Source organism: Pan troglodytes, chromosome 4 (genome assembly GCF_028858775.2).
Source record: "Pan troglodytes isolate AG18354 chromosome 4, NHGRI_mPanTro3-v2.0_pri, whole genome shotgun sequence".
Classification (NCBI taxonomy): Eukaryota; Metazoa; Chordata; class Mammalia; order Primates; family Hominidae; genus Pan; species Pan troglodytes.
The window spans coordinates 158833954-158858110 of record NC_072402.2 but is presented as its reverse complement, the minus strand read 5'-3'; positions in this window follow the sequence as shown (position 1 = coordinate 158858110).

Here is a 24157-nt window from a genome sequence, read left to right as displayed (position 1 = left end):
CATCCCCATTTTGGTTACCATGCCTAAGTAATGAAGCTGTGAATTCCTTGACAAGAATTGTTGCCTTGGAGTGAGCAGTGGGTGCCAACTGAGTATAATTTTTAGGAATAACTACAAAATTAAGAAAGAAGTTACTTGTCCTCATTGTACTCACTTACTATTCTCTTTCATTTTGCCCTTTCCTACTGAACAAGCAGTTCCACACTGTTATTCTTCCTCTTTTCTTTAGCAGCAAAATAGTTCCAGTTCTGCCACCTTATCTGAGTAGCCTTCCCTGGATGATTTCTTAAGCACCAGATTGCCCGAAACATATGATTTAGGAGAAAGAGCACTACACACCAGAAAAGACCAGGATTCTGGTTCTTGTCCCTGTTCTGTAGGTGTATTTATTATGACTGCTTTGGTTGGAAGTTATAGAAACTCAGGTCAAACTAGTTTAAGAAGGGGGATGGGAAAAAGAGATTGATTGGTTTACATAATCAAAGAGGAAAGGAAGGTTTCAGACATGGCTGGATCAAAAGTCTTATCAATTATAGCAATGTCTGTCTCTTCGCCATCTATAAGACCTCCTTCTTTTGAGGTAATCTAAACTCTGACCCATTTTATGTAGACATTCTTCTCATATCGATTCAACGAGGTAGTAAATACAGCCATTGGTAGGCTCAAGCATTTTGCCTTATAACTTGCTACCCAAAGGAGGAAGGGTCTCTCCATCTCTCTGTGTTCTATTTATAAAAATTAAGGAACCAGGTGAAGGTGATCATCTGAGAAGTTAGGCTGGTAACTGAGTGTTGGGAGGGTAATGGGCAAAGTAGCAGCTTGTGAGCATGATGACTGACATCCCCTCCAAGACCACATAGAAGGGGAAAAGAGTCACTCACCAAAGGAAAGCTTGCTCTTCAGAAAGACAACCACTGTTCCTACTATTTCCTCATCTGTGAAATTACTGAGTTCCATAAGATTATGAATGTGGATGTACTTTGAAAACCATAAACACAAGCATAAATGAAAATTGGTGTTGCCAGATAAAAATTTTTCAGTTTCATGATTCTAGAACCTGTGCTATATGCAAGCTGCCATTGGCTTGTTAGGCCGCTGGGAAGATTAAACAGGACAATATGCACAGAGCTTTTTGCAGAATATTTGGCATGAAGTGAATGCTTAATGTTAGTATATATCTGTTGTATCACATAATGTACAATTTGCCAAATGTTTTACCTGAAGAAGAGAATCTTGTGGCTGGAATTAGCCATTGCTTCTGCCAAATGGCAAAGACTTTTGGGGATGACTGGGTAAAATTGCCAATATTATTTAACCATTTTTCCTTTCTTTCCGTGTTTTTTCCTCTTCTGTCTCTACCTTAATCCCTACACACATTTTTGTGGGGTAGGGGGCAACTGTGCAGAGCTGAATTCATGCATATTAAGTTAAGTATGCATATGTGTATATCTGATTATACTATTTGAGTTCTTTACCATGTTGAAGTGCCTGGCACAAATTAATGTGATTTGTCTGAGTGATGCTGATGACTTTGACATTTATAACAATGATGAGGATAATAGGTGTCAGTTCCATGGCACAAAGCCTTTGGTGTAGAGCCTTTCTTGATATGAGCTGCAGCCCCACATTCAGAGCATCTTGCTCTAAGCAGTTCATCTTCACCATGGGAGGGAAAAGTTTACCACTGTCACTGGGGCATCTGTTATAAGTCTTAACTTGTGTTACATAGTCAGTGGAAAATGAGTTTTCTGTCAGCAGTTTCCAGAGAGAGATCCAGAGGATGAGTGGCCTCTTAGATAGCAGTATCAAGCTTCAGTCTATGAAGGCAGTGACATGTGGTAGAAAGAATATTAGAAAGAAAACTGGAACGCCTTGGGCTTTCTTGCCAACTTACTTCATGGCCTTGGATAAGGCACTTTTTTATTTTGGAAAAATTACATTTTAATAATTATATAAGATGAGTTCACTGCTTTGTTTTCACTTTAACTTTAGCTTACATTTCTTTTGTAAAATTCAAATTAATTTTTTTCTTCCAACTTTTATTTTAGGTCCAGGGGTACATGTGCAGGTTTGTTACATGGGTAAATTGCATGCCATTGAGGTTTGATGTACAAATGGTTTTGCCACCCAGGTAGTGAGCATAGTACCCAATAGGCAGTTTTTCACTCCTCATTCTCTTCCCATCCTCCACTCTCATGTAGACCCCAGTGTCCATTGTTCCCCTTTTTGTGTCCATGTGTACTCAATATTTAGCTCCCACTTGTAAGTGAGAACATGTGGTATTTTTTTCTGTTTCTCATTAACTTGTTTAGGATAATGGCCTCTAGCTGCACCCATGTTTCTGCAAATAACATTATCTCATTATTTTTTATGGCTGCATAGTATTCCATCGTGTATATGTGCCACATTCTCTCTATTCAGTCTACCATTGATGGTCATCCAGGTTGATTCCAAGTCTTTGCTATTGTGAACAGTGCTGTAATGAACATACTTGTGCATTTGTCTTTATAGTAGGATGATTTATATTTCTTTGGGTATATACCCAGGAACGAGACTGTTGGGTTGAATGGTAGTTCATTTTGATTTCTTTGGAATGTATCTCAATTGCTTTCCCTAGTGGCTGAACTAATTTACATTCCCACCAGCAGTGTATAAGCATTTCCTTTTCTCCATCACCTTGCTGACATGTTATTTTTGACTTCTTCTTAGTAGCCATTCTGACTGGTGTGAGATAGTATCTTATGGTAATTTGGATGTGCATTTCTCTGATGATTAGTGATACTGAGCATTTTCTCATGTTTCTTGGCCTCATGTATGTCTTCTTTTGAGAAGTATTTGATCATGTCCTTTGGTAAGGCACTTTTCTATTCTACACATGACAACCTGCTGATGTTGGAGATAATATTTGTGAGTTTTGTGTACCCCAATGGTTCTGGGGACCAGCCCCTATCAAGAACTAGACTATGGCCCTTTCATAGGTGTTGTTTCCTCTCATCTGCTTCCTCCAACCTTCATGCTGAGATATTTGCCACTTTAGTTTCAGAAAAGTTCAACCCTAGTTTAAAGACCATCCTCTCTGCCTCATTCACTCACACACCAACAACCCCCTCCCTAAGCACACCAAAGAGCTCTACCTCAGAGGGGTCACCCACCACTTTAATTGACGTATCAAAACTGAATGAGGAGAATTTTGAACACGACCATGAACAATGCTGTGTTGACTCCATAAAAGATAGTCATGGTAAATCTAAAGAACAGAGACAAAAAGTCCTAAAATGTATTGTATTTATACCCACTAAAATATAAACTTCTCTTTCCAGTTTTTTCCCCTGCTAGATATTTTTTCCATTCCGCATAGATCTACCTATGGACACGAGTTTAATTTCCACCTACAGGTAAAACTGACTTGCTGGAACATCACTAAGACAAAAGAACATCTTTCGTCTTTCTGTCCACATGCATAAAATCATGTGTTTCTATTCCCTCCCTAGACTATAAGATCTGTGAGAGAAGGTATCCAAGGTATTTTACTTACTGCTGAAACCCTAGCCCCTAGCATACTGTCTGACATAGAAAATCAATCAATAATTAAGTAAATGCACGTATAAGTGAATGAATTAAGTATTGAATGTCCATAAATGGTGTTTTGGTGATATTATTTGCATCAGAAGCATTTCTAAAATGTATGATTTATATGTAGTGTGGTCTCCCATTTGTACTTTTTCAGTGCTGTCTACTATGAAATTCTCCACTGGTTGCTAGAGAAAATCCTATTCTGAGTTATTCAAAATTCAACTTGTTGGGGATAACTACAATTGTTAGATCTTAGCATGCAGCTATACAGAGAAATAATTCTTCATATCCAACAGAATTGTAAGTGTAAAGGACAGGTTTAGACCTTTGAGATAGATGGCTAGAAGAAGAAAAGGAATAAAGAATAAACAGGTCCAACAAGACTAGAGAGCTGCAGGTAGCTGAGAGCCATCACGGCCTAATTTAGTGGTGAGCAGGATTGCAAAACTAAAAGGAATGTAGCCACCAGCATTTGCTTTTAAACAGTCTGAGAGTTATCATACATGGTATAATTCATCCTATTTTTCATATAGGGGATCTAAAGATCAGGGAGGTTAAGTACCTTGCCTGTGGTCATAGAAATAATGTGGGATTCTGATTCCAAATTCAGAGTTAGGTATGTAGGCTTCTGAAGAGAATATAAGTAGTCAGAGGTCATAAAAGAAGGTCATCAGATATGAATGAATGAACAAGCAAGGTTGTCTGAGAATTTTCAGAGATCTTTAATTTTACCTCACTCAATCTAGGCTCTTACCTCTGGGGTTCAGCCAAAGGAGATGCAGCTCCCGCTAATGTCCTTTAAAAGGACATTAAAAGGGTCTTCTGCACCCTTTTCCACTTCCTTACCTTTAGATCATCAGACAAATACAAATCAAAACCACAATGAGATACCATCTCACACCAGTTAGAATGGTGATCATTAAAGAGTCAAGAAACAACAGATGCTGGAGAGGATGTGGAGAAATGGGAACACTTTTACACTGTTGGTGGGACTGTAAACTAGTTCAACCATTGTGGAAGACATTGTGGCGATTCTGAAACTTTTTTTAAGAATCATTCTTATGGAACAGAGTTGGTCTGGGTTAGTTTTCTTAATCTATACTAGATGGAATTTATTTTTGGAATTTTAAAAAAATGAATATTCCTGCCACCAATTCTGACCAGGAAGATCCATGATGAGTACGAGGAGTATGTGTTTTTAAGAACACACCCAAGATATTCTGAGCCAGGTGGTCCACAGAACATACTTAGAAAAGAAATGAACAAGGAGCAAATGATAAAGAGAAAGCACTCAACAAGGTATATAGCAGCAAATTGGCAGTTTGCGATTGACCTATACCACTCAGTGCTAGGTGCTCAACAAATACCTGTTAGATTGGTGGATATCAAGGGAGGAGAGATGAAAGGATAGTTGGATGGATGGAGGCAAGGAACTTGATTTCTTTTTCTTTGTAGCCCTTCCAAATTGTGATTTTGCTAATTGCCAAAAGGTTCTCCTCAGATGAGGTAAAATGTGTTCATTCTAAAGGGTGAAACCATTAGAATGCACAGTAGGAGGATATTTACGCTCCCAGATTTATTTGTATTACTGTCGTTGTTGCAAGTTGAGTAGAACTGATATCACCTACATATTTATTTTTGAGGCATGATGGGTTAGTATAAAATATCAGACAGTTGTTTTGCTTGACCTGAGTTTTTTTAGTGCCCTGGCTTCTAGATAGCTCATTTTGTGTCCATTATTTGCAAACCACTTTAGTATTACAGGTATTGCCGTTTCTGGATGGGATTACCTAAAAAATAATTTGCCATGTAAGGTTGCTAATTAGGAGGCTAAAGCATACTCATTAAAGGCATTTGCCTTGTAATTTGTGATGAGAAACTCTCAGTGAAATAAAGCGTGAAATATGATTATTGTGGATGAGAAGACAAGGATCTAAAGCTACTCACTTATTTTAAGACTGGGTGTTAATAACATACTAACTTTAGAAAGGGACTGCCACAGAGCAAAGCTCTTTCTGACACCTCTTATGCACCAGAAGCAACTTCTTCTCAGGTATCCAAGCATCTTTATCCAGCACCCTAGATTCCTAATCCCATCTCCTTTTTGTTCTCCTCTCTCTTAGACCTCCAGTCTCTCATACTCTGTATTTCTCTTTTTCACTAGATTTATACATTCAAAAAAGCAGTACATTGTAGGAGTGCAGTGTATGGGCTCTGGGGAAAGAATGCCTGCTTTTAAATCTTGGCTCTGCCACTTACTAGTATTAAACCTCTCAGAGCCTCAGTTTTCTCATCTGTAAAACAAATTTAATGATAGTAGTTAACTCACAAGATTGTTGTATGGATGTAATGAGCTATTAATCGGTTAAGCACGTACAGCTTAAGAGTAAGTTTTTAACAAAATTTGTAATTTTTTTCACCTGTGAAAGCAGTTTAATAACATTACAGGAATCATGAGAAAAAAGACAAGCACACTCATAATCGTGATACTCTAACCCATACCCAGTATTTTTCATCTTAATGCACTAGCTTTGGAAAGCAGAATTTTGTCTTCTGGATCCTTTGCATGCTTTGGATAAACCACAAAGCTGACCATGAGCCTTTTATTATTTTTTCTTGTAGATCAAATTTCGTACACATCTAATTTAAAAGGCCAAAAATTTACTCCCCAATTTGAGAAGATTTCTACAGGAAAATGATGTTCGTTAAGATTCCAGTACATTGTCTAAGAGGAATTAGCTTATTCATGAGTCTGGATTCCTTCATCAGGCTAGTTCTGCATTCTGCAATATATCCACATTGGATATTTGGATGAATTTATTGCATTACAATCATCAACTTGGGCTTTGAGATCAGCCAGCCCTGGGCTCAAATCTAGAATTGGGACCTATGATCTTGGGCGAACGACTGAACTTCTCAGGTGGCTCCTCTGGAGTGATGAGGTGAATAGCACCTCACAGTGTTGTGAGAATTATAAGAATAAGAAATGATCCTGGTTTTAGCTATTGGAAAGCGGTGAAGTTTCCCAGAAGTAATGATAGTACAATAACATGAGTTTTCCTGGAAGTGAGAAAGCTAGAGGCAGAGATATTCTTTAGGGACTCTGGGCACTGACTATGCCTTCCTCTCTCCTATGCCCCAGGCTCAGCACAGTGAAGTACATGATTGTGTTGATGCTAGAGAACTAGGAGTGCTGTATGTTTGTAAACATTCCTTAAATTAGAAGTACTAATTGATGGAACCCAAGTATAAAAGGGCAGGGATATGGCAATACTGGAGCTTTCAGATCCAGAAAGATCCCTTATGTATGGACAACGTCATTGTCAGTTTGGGCTCCATCAGAGACTCTGGGGCTGTCTTGGCTGGGGCTGCCATCACAAAATACCACAGACTTGGCAGCTTATGAAAAACAGAAATGTATTTCTCACAATTCTGGTGGCTAGGAAGTTCAGTGTGCCAGCTGATTTGATTTCTGATAAGGGCCCACATCCTGGCTTGCGGATGTTGCCATCCACACAGTGGAGAGACAGAGAGAGAGAGAGAACATGCACAGGCTGTCTCTTCTAATAAGGCCACTATAGCATCATGAGGCCCCCACTCTTACGGCTTCATTTAATTTAATTTCCTCTTTATAGGCCCTATCTGCAAATACAGTAATATTTAGTGGTAAGGCTTCAACATGTGAATTTGGTGGGGGACCCAGTTTAGCCAAGAGCAGGAGCCGAGGGAAGCAAAACTCAGTTGTGTTGCATCTCCTCTTCCCAATGAGAGTGGTGTGATGGTCAGATCAAATCAAAACTTAACCTCAGATGAACAGGAGTATATGTCCTCTTTCTCCAAACTATAAGCCAGCAGATTTGCTGCAGGTGCCTATTATTGCCCCTCTTTTAGGTGTCTTAGTCTAGAAAGCTCAAATGAACAGTCTCATCTCATTGGAGGTGAGGGCGGAGACTGGGGAATCTGGAAGAGACTGGGGAATCTGGAATGTGGAAAGGGAGGTGGCACCCCTAGTTTCTTGCTTTAACCAGAAAGATAATCCCTAAATGTCACACTCAGGAGGCAGAAAATATACCTCCTGCCTTTTTTCTGTTAAATATGCCTCTGAATAAACTGTGATAACTCACGATATTATAGTTTATTGAGAGATATATTACACATTCAGATTTCAAGAGTTTACAAAATAAGTTTCCTGTCTCCGTCTTGATGACTTGTCTTCTTCAACTTCCCTCTCCGGTAATGTATAACATGAGACTTGGCTTCCTGGAGAGAAGTGATCAAGGAGCACAGGCTCCTTGCTGAGAAACACATTAGCACAATTTCTGAAATATGCTCTTTAAACTCACTTAATCTATGATATGTGTTCTCATTTAATAAATATTAGGCTAGCTTAGGTTATGTCTCCATACATTGAAGCATCTGCTGCCATGTTCCTTTAAGCAAGACCAAATAAATAGTCTGGTAATTTATTTCAAAGGTTTTTTTTCTTTATGTTGCAAAATAAAGGTGTGTATAAAGAAACTTAAATGACATAATTATAAGTGTGCATTGAGAAAGAATTTATTGCTTCTTAAATATATTAATTAGGCTCTTCTTAATCTCTACAGCAGATCTTATGAGCTTGTTTTTCTTCCAACTGCTTCTTTTGATTATGCATAAATAGGATATAATTACACATAGGGGGAAGGTTACTATATACAAATATGTTCAGAAATTAAGTGAATAAAATACACAATAGGCTTTAGTGTTCTTCTCATAAAATAATATCGAATCAGACTAAAATAAGCAATTTGTGCTTTTTTAATATCCGCCTTGTCTATTTCTTTTTCAGATTAGCACTGTGGAGGATGTCAGGAATAGAAAGAAAATAATAGTCATTATGACTTCTAGCTGAAAGAAAACTTGGTTTTCTTGTGTATTTTCTTAACAGTTGAGTTCACCTTTAGTGCTGCTATTATTGTCTCTATCCCTTTGCTTTGTAATCTCTTCTCTCAGCTCCTCAGCTCAAACTATATGATAAAACTTTAAACACAAATGCTATTTTTAAGGGAGGAGTGAAATAAAGAATGTTTAGGGGAAAGTTGAAAATATTCTCATTTTTAGTAATGTTTGTCTATACCATAAATATTTTGTTTACCTGGAAGATTCACAATGGGAAGACTTTCCAAAAAATGTAATTTTAAAAACAGTCTGCAGATTGATTTCCTTTTCTTATTCTAACATGCTGTTGCAGCAAGAGGACTCCAGGTTGGAACTGTGTGAGTATGCCTGTGAGTGTGTATGATAAACAGCTAATTACCTGTCAGTCACCATAGCAATGTTTATAGGAAGACTGAGAAGCTCACATAACTCTGTTAGCCAATTTGAGGGAGGAAAAACCATATAATCTCTTTTTTCAATCCCTAGTGGAGTTACTGGCAGCAATTTTAAGATGCTCTTCACTTGGCAAGTTTTATGTGACCAATTTAGCTTATTTGCTTTGAGCAGAGAATGTTGATTTGAGTGGGGAATGAAGAGAATCAGCTTGCAAGAAACCTTAGGATGCTAAAGTGACAGACTTATGACAATTCTGAAGAGTTCTGTTAACTACAGTTCACATAGCACTGTTCCAGCCTGGAGCCTTCTTCAAAGAGCTTTGCCTAGCCCCATGAATTCTCCAAACAAACCTCTATATATTGTCAAGAAAACACAGTACTTAATTTTTTCAATGAGTATTTTGGAGCACCTACTGTAGGCCAGCACATACTAGCCTCAGGGGATACCATGGTGAGAGGGGTTCAAGGCAGATGAAGGGCATGTCATAAGGATGTACGCAGGGGTCAAATCATGAAGGGCCTTACAAAAATTGTATTTTCGAAAGATAACTACAACAGTACCTCCCATCCCACATGTTTTTTTGAATATGACCTTCCCAGTTTTCTCCCATCAAATGGTGTAGTCTATACCTCTCCCCTTGAACCGGGGTGATCATTTTGATTCCTCAGATTAGATTATCCAAATGTCAAGCACTTCTGTCTTACTCTCTGATGACATTTGCTTTTGGAACTCAGTCACCTTGCAGTGACAAATCCTTAAACTGGCACATGCAAAAAGATGAGGAAGAGAGATCACAAGTAGACATTTAAACAATTGCTGGCTGATATACAACAGCAGCCAACATCAGCCACCAGACATATGAGTGAATTCTCCTTTAGACAATACCGGCCCTCAGCCATCATGTTACTCCCAGTCTTCAATTCTTCCCAGATAAGACCCTAGACATTGTGGAAGAGAAACAAGCCATCTTCACTATCTAAAGTCCATGGGGTACTCAGATAAAGTCACAACCTGGGGTAGTCGGTTATATAGCAATAATAACTAGAACAGTTCTTAGTAAGTTTGTCCCTTTTTTTCTGAGGAGTGGAGAGCTGCTGAAAGGTTTTAAGCGGGTAACAGGGTTGGATTAACATATTAAGGATCATTCTAGCTCTGATATGTGAGAAACTCGTCATCCCTCCCTTAAAATAGGAAGATGAGTTGGAAAAATATTGCACAGATTCAGACAATATAAAAGTGGCCCTGACTAGGGTGATGCTAGGAGATATAAAGTGAGTAATTCAAGAATTATGTAAGAGCTGGCATCTAGAGTGTTTTGTTCTAGATTGGATATGGTGATTGGAGGGTGGGAATATAGGAAACAAAAGACTATATTAAGGTTCCTGTCTTAAAAACAGGGTAGCTGCTAGTTTGTGGCTTTTACTTTGATAGGAAACTTTGCAGGAAGAATCACATACTTAGGTGCAGGGACATCTTGTGGAATCAGGAAGTGAGAGATGTTGAATGAATTATTTGGGTTCTCTATAGATCCTTCAAACTCCACAGCAACAACTGAAGAAGTCTAGAAATGACTGAGTGATTTATGACATTTTCAGATGTCTTCTACCATTTTCCTAAGTTAAGTAGCAAAAAGTGGAGTATTTCTTTTCAAAATTTCTATAAATTAATTGGAGGTGATAGATTGGCAAACCCATATGTAAAACTTATCTAGGTTTAAGGCTTTGCACTAAAAACTTTGGAGGCCACAGTGAACTAAAATTTGTTAGAATTCCACCATGAGTTTCAAGTTCAGGAGTCTAATAGAGAAGTAAAACTTGCCATGACAATAAATATAAGAAATGATATATTATTTTAAAAGGGCAATGACACAGTTTTAAAAGACATAAATCCCAGTGAAGGTCAAGGGAAAGAAAAGGCATTTGAGCAAAAGAGCACTTAAATACAAAGAAAGTAAAGCAGGCAATGGTATAACCTGGGGATTAACTTGGAAGGGGGCTCTGTATCAGGCTTAAATACTAGGTCTTCTAATCAGTAGCTTGGGAAAGTTTTAATCATCTTTTCACATATGTAGACTGAGGATGATTATAACATTACCCATACCCTAGGTTTGCTGAAAGTATTAAAAATAAATCAAGGATGTAAAGCACTTATCTCACCGTCTGGAACACAGTAAGCATTTAATGAAATGTAGCTGGCATACTCATCAATAGCATCTTCAATACCATCAGTATTATCATTTTTATTATTACTTAGGAAGACTGTTAATTGAAAAGAATGAGATTACATGGTTCACCAAAACATTTCTCCCTTTTGGAAAAGAACATCAATATTTTGTTAGTAAATAATTTTATAGGTAGTTCTGCTTCTATTTAGAATGTATTAATTTGGAGAGAATGTCAATCCCTCCTACACAAACAATGAAAAAGAAAAGCTGGATAAACTGGAAAATCACAATATTTATTATCATTACACCTCAAAGAGGTGGATTGGCAGAGAAACCAAGTAGGCTGAAATCCAAGGAGAAATACCCTACCTCACCCCCAAGGAGAAGTGGGACACTAGACGACCTCATCTGTAAGAGAGGAAAAGAAAAACATGGGGCCACCATAAAAATAGGTTAAAAGATATCAGTTACATTTGTTATAAATTGCTAAAACTCAAATGTGGACTAATGTGACAATATGGACCTGCTGGATTCACAGACAAAAATGAGTTTGGACCTACTCACGGGTTATTTTCTGTGAACTTTGACCAATGCCCATGGGAAAGATTAGGGGCACATCAGGTGGCCATAGAAAGACTCTGTTGGCATTGCAAATGTGAACAAAAGGTCAGCCTTAGCCTCAAATTGGCTTTTTATTCAAAGTCTTAAGCATCTGAGAGAGGGACAGTACACTCTATAATCCCCAAGAGTCAGGGTTAAGAGGAAATATTACAGAAAATAAATGGAAAACAGCGTTAGACCCATAAGGCAGGGGCAAAAAGTAATCCAGAGTACACGATCCTATAGTAATACTATTACAGGTCTCATACCACTGGGTGCAGGAATGTTATTCTCCCACACTATATATATAAGGGAGAGTTTGGCTTCTGGCAATGGAGAAGGACAGGACTTATGAGAAACCCTGGGCACACAAGTTCTGCCTAAAACTGAAACAATAATATATCACAGAAGACACCTTGACCCTAACAACCAGCCTGGCAAGAACCACGTAAAGCAACAGAATCTACCACTAGTAGTGGGAAAAGAGCATGAAGAGGTCCCGCTGGTGCAGTGGTATATAGGGAAGCCTAAAAGCTTAGAGTGGAAGAAAAAAAATGTTAAAAAGTCTCCGGCAGCTCTAGCCTTACCCTAAGCCCAAGCCATCATTAGGGAAATTAAAAACTGGTAGAACACTGAAAGAAACTAGCAACAACAAACTTCACATGAATTCAATTCCTGGCTAGACTGACTCAATTCTCTATACTTATTGCCTGAGAAGGGGCAATATGACTATTTCCTGATATAAATGTTATTCAGCTCAGTATCCTTTATTTTATACAAGACGACTGGAATTTCATTAATAATAATACATACAAAAAAGCCAGACTGAAGCAACCCATTGTCAAAAGGCAAAGCAAACCAAAGAACAAGGCTCAGAGAGTAACCAGTTATTAGAACTGTTGGTCACAGCATTTAAAATAAGTATGGTTAACAGGTTAAACGATACAATGGAAAAGGTGGGAATTGGCACGGGCAAATGGGTAATTAATTATATTATAACTAAAAAATAAATGAAAATGCTAGAAATTAAAACTAGGATGTGGTAGACAAAATAATGGTCCCCCAAAGATAACCATATCCTAGCTCGGAAAAACCTGTGAATATGTTACCTTACATGACAGAAGGGACTTTGCAGATGTGACTAAGTTAAAGATCTTAAGATGGGGAGATTATTCTGTATTTTTCAGGTGGGCCCAATGTAATTACAAAGATCCTTAAAAGAGGAAGGCAGAAAGGTCAGGTCAGAAAAGGAGATGGGAAGACAGAAGTAGAGATCAAAAAGAAGGAATGGGATTTGAAGATAGTGTGCCACTAGCTATGAAGACTGAGAGAGGAGTCACAAGCCAAGTAAGGGAGGCAGCCTCTAGAAGCTGAAAAAGACAAGGAAATATAATCTCCCCTGAATCCTCCAGAAAAAAAAAAATATAGTCCTGCTGACCCACTTTAGACTTCTGACCTCCATAACTGTAACATAATAAGTTTGTGTTGTTTTTTAGCCACTAAGTTTATAGTGATTTGATACAGCAGCAGTAAAAGACAAATACACAGAATATTGGAGATGAAGAATTTATTTAACAGGCTTAGCAATAGGCTCAACAAGTCAAAGAAATAATTGGTGAATTTGAAGATAGGTCAGTAGAGATCACTCAAACTGAAACACAAAGAGGAAACATGACAGAAAAAATACAGTTTCTAAAGAGTCTGTTGACAATGTAAATGGATCTATCGTACATGTAATTTGAAATTCAAAAAGAAAAAAAAAAGAATGGAGCCTAAGAAGTATTTGAAGAGAGAGTGGCCAAGAATGCTCCAAAAATATTCAAAGGCATCAAACCATAGGTCCAATAAATGCAGAAATCTTCAAGCAGAGGGAGAAAAAAAAATCAAAACTATACAAACTGCTGAAAATTAATTGTAATATAAACAAAAAGTCTTGAAGATATGTATAAAATTATTACACTATTACATATAGAGGAATAAAGATAGAAGTCATTTGACTTCAAGCTAGAATATAATAAAGTTACATATTAAAAGTACTAAAAGGAAAAAAAAAATCAACCCAGAAATTTATACTCAGTAAGAATATCTTTCAAAAATTAAGGTGAAATAAAGGCTTTTCAGACAAAGAAATGTAGAGAAAATGTATTATTGGTGACGTGGTATAATAAATGTTAAATAAAATTCTTCAAAAGGCTGTGATACCTGACAGAAATTTGGATCTACACACAAAAAATAAAAAGTTCTAGAAAATATTCAAATGAAGGTAAATATAGAAGACATTTTTTATTATTTTAATCACTCTAAAAGACAATGATATAAAACAAAAATATTTGACATTTATTTTGTTTAACATATGAAAACATATGTTAGAATAAAATATATGTAATATTTTATGTTATATTTAGTTTTCAATATTTTCTTTTTATATTATATTTAGTTTTGTTTAATATATTTACAACATATGTAAAAATAAAACATAGAAAAACAAAACCATAAAGGACAGGATATTGAAACAGGAAATATACTCATAAAGTTCTTATACAATGTATGAAGTCATGTAATATTATTTGAAGGTAAACAATGATAAATTTAAGATTCACATTGTAAACCTTAAGACAACCACTAAGGAAATTAGAAATAATGGTATAAATAATAAACCAATAGTGGAAATAAAATAGTACAATAAAAAGCACTTATTCAAAAGAAGGCAAAAAGAAAGAACAAAGGCAAATGAAACAAATGGTAGATTTAAATCCAACAATATAAATAATTAAAATTGTTCTAATACACTAACTAATGATAGGTAAACAAGTTGGATAAAAATGCAAGACCCAACTATATGCTGTATACAAGAAACATGATTTAAATGTAGAAATGTCTGTATAAACAAAGGATAGAAAAATACGTACCATGCAACCATGAATCAAAACAAATTTGGAATGACTATGTTAATATCAGAAAAAGTAGACTTCAGAAAAAGAAATATTACCAGAAAAAAAGAGGATATTACTTAATGATAAAGGGGTCAATTCTCCAAGAAGTTATGAGTTTTCTAAATGTGAATGCAGCTAACAACAGAGATTTGAAACACATGAAGCAAACCTAACAAAACAGAAAGGAAAACTGGACAAACCTCAATAATAGTTGGAGTACTCAATATTCCTTTCTCAGTAATTGACAGAATAATTAGAAAAATCAACAGTTATAAGAGACCCAAATGACACCATCAACCAATTAGACCTAATTGACATTTGTAGCACATTCCACCCAGCAGCAGTAGAATAAACATTGTTTTCAAGTGCACATAGACCATATTTGGGGCCATAAAACAAACCTCAACAAACTTTTAGAAGTTAAAATGGAACAAAGCATGTTCTCTGACAATAATGGAATTTTTTTTAGTTTTCTTTTTTTTAAAGCTTTTCAGTGGTTCAAGTGCAGGATGTGCAGGTTTGTTACATAGGTAAATGTTTGTCATAGGGGTTTGTAGTACAGATTATTTCATCACCCAGGAATTAAGCCTACTTATTTTTCCTGATGCTCTCCCTTTTCCCACCCTCTGCCTTCCAGTGTGTTGTTCTTCTCTATGTGTCCATGTGTTCACATAATTTATTATAAGTGAGAACACGCAGTATTTGGGTTTTTGTTCCTACATTAGTTTGCTAAGGATAATGGCCTCCAGCTCCATCCAAGTTCCTGCAAAGGACATGCTCTCATTCTTTTTTATGGCTGCATAATATTCCATGGTGTATATGTATCAGATTTTTCTATATCCAGTCTATCATTGTTGGGCATTTAGGTTGATTCCATGTTTTTGCTATTGCAAATAGTGCTGCAATGAACATATGCATTCCTGTGTCTTTATAATAGAACAATTTATATTCCTTTGGGTATATACCCAGTAATATGATTGCTGGGTCAAATGCTAATTCTGTCTTCAGGTTTTTGAGGAATTGCCATACTGTCTTCCACAATAGTTGAACTAGTCTACATTCCCATCAACAGTGTAAAAGCATTCCTTTTTCTGCACAACCTCTCCAGCATCTGTTGTTTCTTGACTTTTTAATATTCACCATTCTGACTGGCATGAGATGGTGTCTCCTTGTGGTTTTGATTTTTTTGACTTACATTTCTCTAATAATCAGTATATTATTCCATTTTCATGCTGCTGATAAAGACATACATGAGAGTGGGAAGAAAAGGAGATTTAATGAACTTACAGTTTCATGTGGCTAGGGAGGCCTCAGAATCATGGCAGAAGGTGAAAGTCACTTCTTACATGGTGGCAGCAAGAGATAATGAGGAGAAAACAAAAGCGGAAACCCTCAGATCTCGTGAGACGTATTCACTGCCACAAGAACAATATGGGGGAAACCACCCTCATGATTCAATTATCTCCCACTGGGTCCCTCCCACACGTGAGAATTATGGGAGCTACAAGATGAGATTTGGGTGGGGACACAGAGCCAAGCCATATCATTCTGCCCCTGACCTCTCCCAAATCTCATGTCCTCACATTTCAAAACCAATCATGCCTTCCCAAAAGGCCCCCAAAGTCTTAACTCATTTCAGCATTAACCCAAAAGTCCACAGTCCAAGATCTCATCTGAGACAAGGCAAGTCTTTTTCGACTATGAGCCTGTAAAATCAAAAGCAAGTTAGTTACTTCCTAGATACAATGCAGTACAAGCATTGGGAGAAATTGGTCAAAATAAAGCAGCTATAGGCCCCATGCAAGTCCGAAATCCAGTGAAATCTTAAACCTCCAAAATGATCTCCTTTGACTTCATGCCTCACTTCCAGGTCACACTGATGCTAGAGGTGGGTTCCCATGGTCTTGGGAAGCTCTGCCTCTGTGGCTTTGCAGGGTATAGCCTCCCTCCTGCCTGATAGATATCTATCAGGTCCATTTGATCCAGAACCGAGTTCAGGTCCTGAATATCTTTGTTAATTTTCTGTCTCAATGATCTGTCTAATATTGTCAGTGGGGTATTAATATTTCCCAAAATTATTGTATCAGAATCTAAGTCTGTTTGAAGCTCTCTAAGAACTTGCTTTACGAATCTGAGTGGTCCTGTGTTGGGTGCATATATATTTCAAATAGTTAGCTCTTCTTGTTGAATTAAACTCTTTACTATTATGTAATGCTTTTCTTTGTCTTTTTAGATCTTTGCCAATTTAAAGTATTTTTTGTCAGAAACTAGGATTGCAATGCCTAGTTTTTTATGTTTTCCTTTTGCTTTGTAAATTTTCCTCTCTCCCTTTATTTTGATCCTGTATGTCTTTGCATGTGAGATTGGTGTCTTGAATACAGCATACCAATGGGTCTTTCTTGGTCCTTTATCCAGCTTGCTACTCTATGTCTTTTAATTGGGCCATTTAGCTCGTTTACTTTTAAAGTTAGTATTGTTATGTGTGGATTTTATCCTGTCATCATGATGCTAGCTGGTTATTTTGCAGACTTGTGTATGTGGTTGCTTTATAGTGTCCCTGGTCTGTGAACTTCAGTGTTTTTGTAGTAGCTGGTAATGGGTTTTTTTTTTTTTTTTTTAATAATTTAAGTTTTAGGGTATATGTGCACAATGTGCAGGTTAGTTACATATGTATACATGTGCCATGGTTTTTACTCTTCATACTTTCATACTTTGCAAGAGCTCTTGTAAGGCAGGTCTGGTGGTAACAAATTCACTAGGCATGTGTTTATCTGAAAATCATCTTATTTCTCCTTCACTTATGAAGCTTAGTCTGGCCGGATGTAAAATTCTGGGTTGGAATTTCTTTTCTTTAAGAATGTTGAATATTGGCCCCCAATCTTTCTGGCCTGTAGAGTTTCCACAGAGAGGTCTGCTGTTAGTCTGATGGGCTTCCCTTTGTAGATGACTTGGCCTCTTTGGCTGCCCTTAACATTTTTTCTTGTATTTCAACCTTGGAGAATCTGATGATTATGTGTCTTGGGGATAAATAATGGAATTAAATGGAAATCAGCACACTTCTATTAATAATAACCAAGGACTGCTTCTTTATTTAGAATTTGTCATCTTGTAATAACAAGGAAACTTGTTCAAAATATAAATCCCTTAAATAATACTATACTTAACCTAGGTCTTCAAAATTTCAGTGCTAGATGGTACTCCAGAATTTAGTGTCAACCCTAACAATTCAAAAGGAAAAAGTGAAGCCAGGAGAGGCTAGGTGACACCTGGGAAGTTCAAGGGCTGGATTCATTATCATGTTTGCCTTCTGCATAAACATCATTCTGTTACTTCCATGTTTCTTGCTCTCTTATCAACCAGCAAGTATTTTTTGAATACCTAACATATGTATGAATTTTTACTAGATGTTGGAGAAAATGAAAAAGACAGATTACTCCTTTGGTTAAAAAAAGCTTTTATATTAGATAATATAGGGAGGAATTTTGACATTACCCCCTTTTATCAGATAAGGAAACTTTTTAGTGAAAAATGTCCTCTTTGTGCTGTCTCACATGCTTTTAGTAGGCTCTTCTGTTAAAATAATAAAAAATTAAAAGGCAAGCATTCTTTCCACAGGAAACAGGATATCTTGAATAACATCAGGAGGGTATTTTACTAAAATTATCCAAGGAAGAGGACAGGGTATAAGAGCACAGAGCCAAGTTGTCAGACTTCTGAAGCAATAGGAACAACTCTAGGGGTGGGAAAAACAACAAATACAGAATAAGGTCACATATCTTCTTAAAAGCCTATTAATTACCCAAATCTCTTGCTTCAAATTTACAGGCCACTGGGGGCTTACTCCAGCCAAGTGGGTTAAATCCATTTCCACACAAAATAATTAGAAAATATTATCTTTCTACTGAAAGATTCCTGGGTTTGACTTACAGGAGCTTTTATTACAGCCACACAGTGTGATTACTGAAAATTAGTCCGCGTAGTATAATTTGCCAGGATTCTGTGCTGCACCATTGTTTCTGCAGTTCCCTGCCTCTGTGTAAGCTCTTTACATTATGTTCACTGGTTCGGCCAGTGTCCTTAAGCTTGTTCTAAGTGCTAGGATGCTGGTCGCTGTCCAAACTAGCTTTTTCTTCATAACTGTCTATTTCCTCACCAAATTAGATTTTTCTTTCCTCATGATGAATTCCATTTTGAAGGCCCTTGGTTTTTTTGTTTTAGATAGCAAAACTTTTGTAGTACCATTTTAATTTATCAGATAATTTCTAATAACTTCTCCAAAAAGTAAGAGGTTGGTTTCCATACCTTCCCTCTCAAAAGGCTCATTTGAGCCATAGAAAACAACAATCTTCCTCCCTAGCCGAGCCCGGAGGCTGTCAAGATTATGTTACACAGTCCCCACAAGTGCTATGGACCTCTGTATCTAGGCTTCACCTCAGAAAAGCCAGTCAGATTCTTCCCAGAACAAAGAAAGCTGCTCTAAGACTCACCATCTTCAAAGAAGCCAATTGGAAACTTTAAAATGGCAGATTTTCTCTGAAACAAAATAAACACCATATAACAATGAAGACCAGGAAGACTTCCATGAAGCTTAAGAACAGTGTTTTGAATAAATAAAAAGTAATTCTAGATTTTAAACCAGGAAGTAACTATGTGGAATTTTCTCAAAGCAGAGACTTTAAATAAGTTCAAAACATGTTCTTAGAACAGAGACTTCAAATAGGGATTGGCTAAACTGGGAAAATGACTTCACATTTTGACAGAAACAGAGATGGACAATCTATATTCACATTAGGCAAATGATAAGATTCAATGTAATTCAAATTGAGTTAATAATTTTTGAGACTGACTTAGCACAAATTCCATACCAAGCACTCTGCTCAGATAAAGACAATATAAATGCCATGCTATAGAGACTTGTGGAGCCCAAGTAGTATAATTCTAGCTTGTTTATCCTTAGAGAGAGGATTAAGTGAACAAAGCTGTAGAGACTCAACAGAACCTTTCTCAAAGTGTATTCTAGATTGTTGTAGTAACAGCAAAGTAATTTCAGAAACTTTGGATGCAACAGAATTAAACAGGTTATTTTACTGTGAGAATTTATAATGTGCTTTGTAAAGCTCCAAGATGAGTACAGAATATGCAAAGTTCCCTCTATGTGCTATCTGAGAAACTGTCCTGCCTTCTTTGGGGGCAGATTTCAATGCTTGGGAATTGTAGACATTGCTTCTTTTTCCCTAGCTATAATATTTTGGGACAGAAAGAAGACCCTGACCTTACTGCTGATACCAGCAAAGGAGAGAGCACAGCAATTTGTTAATATCCATTAGCTTCTTTGCCTGATTATGCAGTTACTTCAAGGTTTTGATTAATGGAACCATTATTGGAACTAACAGTACTTGGTTCTTTCTCAAGCAAGCAGCACATTACTCCTGAAGGTGGACTCATTAATCTTTCTTACTTTGTTTCCTTTTACCCTGCTTCTTTATAAATATCTACCCATACCATTTTGGGAGGTCTTTCATTTGGACAAATATGACCACCGGAAAATATCCTTCAACAGAGATAAGAAGTACATATGATTCCCTCATATATAAACACACTCCTAATATACTTCTCCAATTATAAGACCCAATTTGAACAAAGTAAATTATTTCAAGTCTGTGTGTTAAAGGGATGAACTTACACAGCTGGAAAAGCTAGGATATGAATGTATATAAACTGTTGTTCAGTCAGTTGCCTGGTCAACAGAAAAATGCAAAATAAGTTAAAATGAGAGGGCAAGGAACAGAATACTCAGTTCTGATTCTGGAAACAAGGAGTTCTCTTTTTGTGAGACAACAGAAACTTGTGAGTGTTGGACTGTGGAGAAGCAGGTGTTGCTGGAAATAAGAGAAGAGAAAAACTGAAAGAAACCTTCAAAACAACCCAAGTTAGTCCACTCATATAAAGAATTAAAAAATATAAGACTTTCTTGGGTGTGGTTAAGGGGAATACTTGGGATTACTTATATAATCAGCAAGAGACCTAGAGCTAAAAATCTGTGCTAATGTGCCATGCATTATTCTTTAGCCTCAACAGCAACTATCTGAAAGGATTTGCTATCCTATTTATCTGACATGAAAGGCTTAGGTCCTTTTAAAATTGGTTTCACTTTGTTCTTTCTCGTCTCAGTAAATGTCATCACTATAAACCTGTGCATATCACCAACCAAGAACTCATTCTTGATTTCTCAGTACTTTCACTCAATTTATCCTCCATTGTTATTGGCTCAGCCTTCAAAATAGATCCTTCAAGGTACAATCATTTCTACTGATGACACTAAGCTACATATCTGTCTTGGATTGTTTATAATTTGCCTCCCTGCCTACATGCTTCATACTGAGAATCTACACGCCACATAAAAACCAGAGTGATATTTTTTAAATATCTGGCAAATGTTTCAAACTAGTTCTCCATAAGAAAGTAAAGCCCTAGTTTGTAAGTTTGCTGGTTCCCATCATATAAATAATCCCAATGTACTTGACTTCAAACTAATATAACTGAAAGCGGAGTTGGGAAGAAATGAGAATATTTTCCATGCTCATAAACTAATGTGAGTCAGTTCTAGGATATCACTGTCTGTACCAAAGTTATTTCAGCTGTAAGTTACAGGAAATTGAACTTATATATAAATCAGAGAGGGTCTTTTCATTCATGTGTTTGAGAATGTGTGGGGAGGGCTGCATTCTGGCATTGCTGGATTTGGGTGCTCAAATGTTGTATCAGAAACTTTGATGCTTTCATTCATTCATTTATTCACTGATATTTTCAAAAAAAATCTGTTGAATACACATTCCGTGTCAGATGCTATTCTGGTGCTGAGTACATAGTGGTAGGGTAGACATAGCTCTGCCTTCATGAAGTTATGTTCAAGTGGTAGGGACAATCAGTAAACAAATAAATATATAATATCATAGGGAATGATAAGTGCTATGAGGAACAATAAAACAAGGTTAAGGAAAAATGAGTTATAGTGAGATTTGAGGCTGGACTAGAACAGATCAGGGAGATGACAATGAGTAGGAGGTGAGCCATAGAAATACCTTCAGGAGAGCAGCCCAAGTGAAGAGAACAGCAGGTGTACAGGTGCCAGGGCTGGAACACGCACATAGCATACCTGCATTTGGAGGAGTATCAAGCAGTTCTGCCTGGTTGTAGCCAAATGAGTGAGAGTGAGAGTGGTAGAAAAGAAATTTGGGAGGGAAAAGAAACTAGTATCTGTATGAACTTGTTGCTAGAGTAAGTAGTTTGGGTTTTCCTACAAAACTGATGCAAAACCATTGGAGGTTTTGAGCACTGAAGTACATGACCTGATTTATATTTTAAAATAACTAATCTGCCTGCTGATTAGTATTGTCTGAGGGAAACAAGGCACTCCGAGAACAGGATACTCAGTTAGGGGGCTATGGTTATTATCCAAGTGAGAGATGAACAAAGAAAAAGCTTAAAGGTAGAGAGAGTGAGGTTGTCAGATTTGTGACCAACAGTACTTACCAATGGACTAGATGTACAGTGTAAGAGAAAAAGAGGAACGAAGATTGACTATGATATTTTGGAATCTAACCAGAAAAAAATATTCGTGAGTGTATTCTGAGATTCACAGAAATGCATATTAGACCATCTCAGGGGACAAGTCAGGGATGACAGTAAAAACATGGTAATTATTCATGAGTAGCAAGACGATGTTTAAAGCCATGCACATCGAGTGTAAGTGGAGAAGAGAAGAAGAGCTAGGACCAAGTCCTGTTGTAGAAGAGAAAAAGGGTCTAGCCACAAAAATGAAAAAGAAACAGCAAATGACAAGGGAAAAACAGATGTCTTCAAAGTCAACTGAAGTCAATATGTCAAGAGGGCAGGAGTGATTAACTGCCGAATGCTATTGAGACATTGTGGAAAATTAGAACATGACGAGAGTGACTTCAGGGGATGAGGGGATTCTAGTCCTGATTGGTGAGGGTTAAAGAGGAAATGAGAGGAGAGGCTGAGGAAACAGGGAGCGTGGATAATATTACGAAAAATGTTCACTATAGATGACAACAACAAAATAGGGCAGAACTTGAAGAAAGATATGATAGTTAAGGGAAGGCATTTTTTTTGCATATGTGTTTTTAAGTTGAGAAAATCACAAAACGTATAAACTAGTAGCAATACCACAACAGAGAAGAGAACATTGGCAATGAAGGACAACAAGGGGTAAATCCAGGAGCAACCTCTTTGAGTAGTAGGTTCTGCAATTTGAGATCCAATGCACATAAGAGGGAGTTGTTATTAGATGGGAGAACAGAGAGATCATTGTAATGAAAGAAAGAAAAACATATGGCTAAAGAATCTGGAATGTTGATAGGTTTGCCATTGGAGACAGGGGAAGCTCTTCTGATTGCCTCTATTTTCACAGTGAAATAAAAGGCAGGATCATCAGATGCCAGTGGATGGTGAGGGGAATGTATTGGATGCTGGGAAAGGAAGGAAAAAGGAAATGGAAAATGAAGGAAAAAAAGGAAATGGACCTCACAGAAAATGAGAAAGTAGATTTATCAGGACTGTATATAAGAATTGCCAGGCATGGCCAAGTGCTCACTTGAGGTTTTCAGTCACATTTCTGGAGGCTGCCTTCATTCTCTGGCAGGCTCAATCCTGTTTATACCAAGATGACTACCTGCTTCTCTTGGCTTATATCCTACCACCTTACCAAATCCAGTGGAAAGAGAAATCTTCTTTTCCAATAGCTCTAGAAAAAAAATCTGAGTGAGCTCTCATCTGTCGGACTTCAGCCCTTGCTTAGGCTCTGATCTCATTTTTGTGGTCAGGGAATGATGTTGTGGGCCATGCATCTCCCCAGGAGCCTCAGGTTAGGGTGGATTAGGCTCTGCTTAAACACAGAGATATAATGGGGAGGGTAGTCTACCAAAGAAAATCACGGTATATATTACTACATGAAAGAAGATCAGAAGCTGTGCAGGCAAAAGAGCCAAATCCACCACTGTAAAATTATTGGCATATTCATTTACTAAAAAACGGAGTCAAGCATCGTTAATGACCTCTAAGAATCCTTTCAGTTCTAATAGTTTTTTGAAAAATTCCCTAGTTTTGAAACTCCCAATTTGGGCACATTTGACTGGGGAAGGAACTAATCTGACAATACCATTATTGATCATTTTCATCAATACTTGAATTATTCAACAGCTATGCCCACTCAGTGCATTTTCTACCTGCTTCTAATATGAAAACTCCTCCTGCAACCCTGTCTTATATTGCTGCACAAGCGCTATTTTCTTCAGGAATTTTTTAAAACGGTCGCATTGCATTGAATTTCCCTTGCAGTTTCTCATATTAAAAATATAAATCAGTCCAGGTGTGGTGGCTCACTCCTGTAATCCCAGCGCTTTGGGGGACAGAGGCAGGCGGATCACCTGAGGTCAGGAGTTCAAGACCAGCCTGACCAACATGAAGAAACCCCATCTCTACTGAAAAAAAATACAAAATTAGCCGGGCATGGCAGCACATGCCTGTAATCCCAGCTACTCGGGAGGCTGAG